The sequence below is a fragment of the Ranitomeya imitator genome, chromosome 4 (genome assembly GCF_032444005.1).
Source record: "Ranitomeya imitator isolate aRanImi1 chromosome 4, aRanImi1.pri, whole genome shotgun sequence".
NCBI classification, from domain to species: domain Eukaryota; kingdom Metazoa; phylum Chordata; class Amphibia; order Anura; family Dendrobatidae; genus Ranitomeya; species Ranitomeya imitator.
This window is the reverse complement of record NC_091285.1, coordinates 433,860,861-433,866,864: the sequence shown is the minus strand read 5'-3', so window position 1 is coordinate 433,866,864 and position 6,004 is coordinate 433,860,861. Positions and strand designations below refer to the sequence as shown.

The window sequence follows — 6,004 nt, the reverse complement described above, 5'->3', positions numbered from 1 at the left end:
CAATAACGGCCTATTGCTGATGACTTGTGTGGTTTGCATATCTGTTTGCAAGATCGGCCAATGTCTAGTGAGGATGTGTCTTACCTGCCCCCAGCTGTCATTATAGTCCGTGATGAACCTCGTCTGCGATTCTCGGGAACGACCCACAGGAATCAAAAGTGAGGCCTGATCATGTTGTCTTGCTCGCTGGAAAGCCGTGGCAACCACTCGTTTGGGATAACTCCTCTGTCTGAAGCGGTCCGTCAGATCCCGAGCTCGCATCAGAAAGTCTTGATCCCGAGTGCAATTACGTCTAATGCGTAAAATTGTCCCGTCGGGACGCCCACCTTCGTGTGCCATGGGTGAAAACTGTTGAACTCCAAAAGAGCGTTAGTAGCAGTGGGCTTCCGGAAAAGGTCCGTGGCCAACTTGTTCCCTTGTACGAAAATTCTCAGATCCAGAAAGCTAGTCGAACTGTTGGAAATAGAGTGGGTTAAAAAGATATTATGGGGGTTGGAATTGAGGCTGTGGATGAAATCAGTACAACCCTCCCTGCTGCCCGACCAAATAAAGAATAAGTAATCGATATAGCGATGCCGATTCCGGACATGATGTTGATATGCCAGGGATGGGCACACAAACACCTCCTCCCACCAACCTAAGAAGATGTTTGCGTAGGTTGGTGCACATTTCGCCCCCATTGCCACTCCAGCTGTCTGTAAATAAAATGTTCTGTCAAACAAAAAATAGTTGTGATGAAGAACAAATTTCAGCAGATCCAACAGAAAAGAATCATGCCCCCGATCCGAGTGTGACAGTTTGTCTAGGCAAAAAGTAACCGCATGCAGGCCATCACTATGCTTGATGTTGGAGTACAAAGACTCCACATCACAAGTTACCAGGTAGAATTCTCCCGGCAGTTCTATCCGTCCACAGACCTCAATAAAATGGGCAGAATCCCTTATAAAGGAGGGCAAGGCCGTGACTATTGGCTGGAAGAAGAAGTCCAAATACTCACTTGCCCGCTCGCAGATACTCCCAATGCTAGAAACAATCGGCCTTCCTGGTGGTTTCTTCTCGTCTTTATGTATCTTCGGCAACATATAAAATGTTGCCGTGACCGGATGTTCCACCCATAAATATTTTTTCTCTTGGGGCGAGATAATGCCGAAACTTAGCGTCCTGCAGAGTAAAGAGTCAAATTTAGACGCAAACACTGCCGTGGGATCTGAAGGTAATTTTTGATAGCATCTGGGGTTAGTGAGCTGTCTATTGGCCTCCTCTAAATATGGTTCAATTGACCACAGCACCACATTGCCCCCCTTATCCGCCTCTTTAATCACAAATTCCTTGTTGCTTTGTAAGTCCCGCAAGGCCCGTTTTTCGGCAAGATTAAGGTTAGAGGATCTACCCACCTGTGTTGGCATTGCCAGAATGTCTCGTTTCACCAGCTCAAAGAATATCTTGATTGCGGGTACCAAGGAAAAGGAAGGCGTTTTAAGGGATCTATTTCTGCCAGGGAACTTTCTTCTGGTACACCCTGATTCGTTCTCCTCCAGTAGGGCTAGTAGATCTTGAAAGGCTTGGCGCTCATCCTCAGGTATTGATTGTAGAATATCTGTTTTTTTGTAGATAACCTGAAATGTGAGGTTCCTACAAAACAAATAGAGGTCCTTAACTAAAGTAAATTTGTCGGCCGTATGCGTGGGAGCAAAAGTTAAACCCCTCTTCAGGACGGCAAGTTCCACCGCAGTAAGTTCATATTTAGAAAGATTTATTACCTGGAGGGTGGATGTAGAGGCTCCAGAGGTCTGTTCCGTATCAGGGGGGGAGGAGGCTTGATTTATTTCCGTCTGGTTGAGTATTTGTGGGGGTAAGTCGGATTGTGGTCCCTGTAGCGCGTTATGCGTTTTCTTGTTCCCCCTCCGTCTCCTCCCACGCCTGGTCCGTGGTCTACCTCGCTTCCGGTGGAAGATAAAAAATCATCACTAGAGCTTTCTTCACCACGAGGTAGAGAGGTGGATATTGTAGCTGCTGTCACGGAACCATGGCCATAGGTTCTAGTACAGCGTGGGTTATCCATTTTAAGTACCCACCAGACGTGTAAAGAATCTGCAGGGTACTGCTTCAATGGAGATAGAAGCCTTGCTTTAATGCCTGAGAGACGCAGCCAGTTGGCTGCAGTCGTCTGTTAACAGCCTGCTGCAGGGGACAACAGATGGAGCTTCCCAGGCTCAACCAGGCGGGCGCCGGCCACGGAGGTCGAGGCCTCCGGTGCGCTTAAGCCCTGATGTTGTTCCCCGGGTCCGATGCCGAAATAGGAGCCCCTCCGGGGACCCTCCGGTAAGCAGTGCCGGTCCATCGGCTTTGCGCCGCAATGCCGGGAGGAATCCATCCGAGCAGCAGGGCCTACATCGGGGGGGAAAAGCCATCCTCCCCTCCGTCAGTGAGCACACAGCGTGGGGTGGCAGGAGCTGCGAGCGCCAGCAAGTCTGCTAGCCCCGCTCAGCGCGGGAGACTTAGGGAGTCTAGGAGACGGGGCCATATCCAGCGGCCCCTCAGCGCCAGGGACAATGCGAGCGGCAGATGGCCGGCCCAGGTAACAGCGTGCTGCCTGATGTAGCGTAGAGCGGGATTGGGCTTCACAGCACCACACCAGTAGCATGCAGAGGGCAGTCAACATCAGCCTCTGACGGGCGGCAGTTGGTCGCTTTGGCCTCCAGTCCTAGTGACACTTCGGTAGCAAGGAGTAAAGCATCTTCCAACGGGCAGCAGGATGCTGGCCTTGTTCCAATCGCATCGCCCACATCAGCTCAGAGGTCTGCAGCACAATTGCATGGCGGTGGCGACTGATGATGGATGTCGGTCCTTGGAACAAGAAAACATGAGAGCTGCAGATGTCAATTGAGACCAGACCAGGACATGTTTGGGATACCTTCATCAGGATTCCGGATCTTAAACTGCTGGGTTCACAGCGCCCAGGCAGCTATGTGAGAACAACTATCCTTTACTTTCTAACCCTGGTTTAGCTTCCCCTGATACTAGGAGCATAGATGTTTTTTCAGGGAAAGCTGGCGGGGGTATGGGTTTGATCCTTAGGGGTCTATGTGAGCTAGCAGGATTATGGGGTCCGGGCATCACAGAGGGGCATTACCGTCTGCTGCCTGGTTGGGGGATCCAAGGGCGTTCGCAGGAATCGGGGGGTTATCTGAAGCTGTAGATATGAGTGGCAATGCGGGGTTAAGTGTGGGTGTTGCGGGTTCTTCAGGGGAGAGTGGTGGGGCAGCTAGAGCTATGACGCCAGTCGAAGGGTCAGGGATCGTGGCTGTAGTTGAGGGATCGTCTGGGGAAAAAGAGAAAGAAGACACAATTCGTTTGGACGATTCAGCCAGGGGGAAAGTGTACGTGTGTTTTGAAGGTCCTTTGGTGGCTCATTTAAAACAAGAGGTGAGGGAGAAAATTTGGAAAGCAGAGTACATAGAGATATTTTCACTACTACCCCTAGAATGTTTTAATTTGGACAGAATGAGGAGGGATGATTCAAAGAAAGAGGATGAAGAGAAAAGGAGGTATAGGTTAATTCCGAGATCATTTTCGAATTGGCTGCAGGTTTTTGCTATCCTAGCTAGCGTTATTGGTGAAAAGGCCCCTGAAAACTGCTCGGGCCTTTTTTGCTACTTGGACGCAATAGGGGAGGCGTACAGGGTTTATGGTGGCCAAGGATGGTTGAGGTATGACGAACAGTTTTGTCAACATAAAGCGTTCCGGCCTCGTATCCGTTGGGATCACAAGGATATAGCGTTGTGGATGAGGGTCATGGTCCCGTATTGTTTAGGTCAAGCCTGTCAGCCTTTTCACAGGGGCGTCGGGAGTTCAGGGCAGTCAGGACACTCGGTGGCATTGCTGAAAGGACTGTGTTTTTTCTTTAATGAGGGGATGTGCAAATTTGGGAACAAGTGTAAATTTAAATATGAATGTTCGGCCTGCGGGTGCATGCACAGTGCAGCAAAATGTTTCAGAGGTAATAGGCAGAAAGGAGGTGATTCAGCTGAAAAAAGGGGTGACTCTGGTGCGGTGGGACGTGATGGAGGGCTTTCTAAGTAGATATCCTGATACATCGGCAGCAGCTTTGCTGCGCAACGGTTTTAGGGAAGGTTTCAAAATCCCATTTGTTGAGCATGAAGTTCAGTTATCTAAAAAGAATTTGAAATCAGCGTCACAATTTCCTGAAGTAGTCTCTGGAAAATTAAGCAAAGAGGTGGCTTTGGGTAGCATGGCAGGGCCGTTTGTAGAGCCTCCTGTCGTTAATTTGAGGGTGTCACCTCTTGGGGTGGTCCCTAAGAAAGAACCGAATAAATACAGGCTGATCCATTATTTATCTTTTCCAAAAGGCTCCTCAGTTAATGATGGTATTGACCCTCAATTGTGTTCAGTAATGTACACGTCGTTCGATATGGCTATGGAGTGGGTTCGTTTGTGCGGTAGAGGGGCCAAGCTGGCAAAAACTGATATAGAGGCTGCTTTCCGTTTATTATCGGTTCACTCCGAGAGTATGCATTTGTTGGGTTGCTTTTGGGATGGCGTTTTTTTTTTTTGTTGATCATTGTCTCCCTATGGGTTGCTCGCTTTCCTGTGCTTACTTTGAGGTGTTCAGTACTTTTCTGAAATGGGTGGTAAAAGATGTGCCCGGGTTAAGTTTGTGTATCCATTATCTGGATTATTTTTTGTTTGTTGGTTCTGCTCAAACAGTGGATTGTTCTGTTTTGTTGCACACAATGGAAAGTGTGGCGAAACAATTTGGGGTACCATTAGCAGAAGAAAAGACAATGGGTCCGGTGACGGTCTTGAGTTTTCTGGGAATCGAAATCTACACTATGGCAATGGGGTGCAGGTTACCGGCAGACAAGCTTATTGCGCTACGCCAGGAGGAGCAGTTAGCTTAAAGAAGATAAACTTACGAGGTTTGCAATCATTGTTATGAAAATTGAATTTTGCTTGCAGGATCATGCCGATGGGGCGTGCGTTTTGTCGGCGTTTATCATTGGCAATGGTAGGGGTAAAGTCCCCTTTGCATTTTATCAGATTGAAGAGAGAATTTTGTGAGGACTTGAAGGTGTGGGCAGTTTTTCTCGATGAGTACAATGGCAAATATCTTTGGATCCGGCCAGTGGTGTACGCCGCCTCCTTGAGCCTCTTGGTTAATATCGTCGAGGAGAGCGGTTTTGGTCTATTCTTTCAAGGGAGCTGGATGGCAGCGGAATGGCCTACGGCTTAGAAGGAGCAGGGTTTAACGGCAAATCGGATATTGCTTCGATTGTTTCCAAGAGTCGTGGCGTTGTCCTTGTGGGGCGACAAATTAAAGAATTCAAAGATCTGTTTTCCTTCCGAACACGTGGGGACGGTAACAGCCATAAACTCGTTGTCAGCGGCAACACCAGCTGTGGTGAAGGTATTGCAACATTTGGTTTTCTTGGGCCTTAAATTTAACTTATGGATTGTGTCTGAGGTTGGTTCTTTGAGCCTGATCCAATCGTTGACGTTCTTTCTCACTTTCAGTGGCAGCATTTCCGGGAGTTGGCACCACAGGCGGAGGCATCGGGTCTGGAGTGTCCAGTGGAGCTATGGAACCTGCCGTGCGGGCTGTAAGGGATTTATTTTCCAGGTCACTGTTGGACAGATCGTGGACTCAATACGGTCAGGCGTGGCGCTTGTGGGAATCTTGGAGGGCTACCATGGAGCAAGACATGGATGAAGATTGTAGATTGTTGTTGTTCCTTGGTCACTACTGGGAAACAGGATGGTCTGTAGCGAAATTGAATACGTTTCTGGCAGGGCTATCTTTTAGTTTTAAGATCAGGGGTTTCAGGGACATAACAAAATCCTTTTTGGTGCGTCAAGTGGTTCGAGGCTGGAAAAAAGGGTGGAAGGCAATGGATGGCAGGTGTCCCGTGTCTTATGAAGTGCTATTAGCTATCGGACATCACTTACGGGAGGTATGTTCCTCTGATTGGGAAGTGGTTTTGTT

The 6,004-nt window shown here is 48.7% G+C and overlaps 1 long non-coding RNA gene across 1 annotated transcript; it reads right to left on the bottom strand.

Moving 5' to 3' along the window:
- Positions 1–408: 408 nt before the first annotated feature.
- LOC138674174 (uncharacterized) lies at positions 409–1,586 on the bottom strand. The gene is made up of 3 exons (XR_011320517.1): positions 1,395–1,586; positions 998–1,161; positions 409–453 (listed from the first exon to the last, which is right to left on the bottom strand). It is a non-coding gene; the product is annotated as an uncharacterized lncRNA (long non-coding RNA).
- Positions 1,587–6,004: the final 4,418 nt, after the last annotated feature.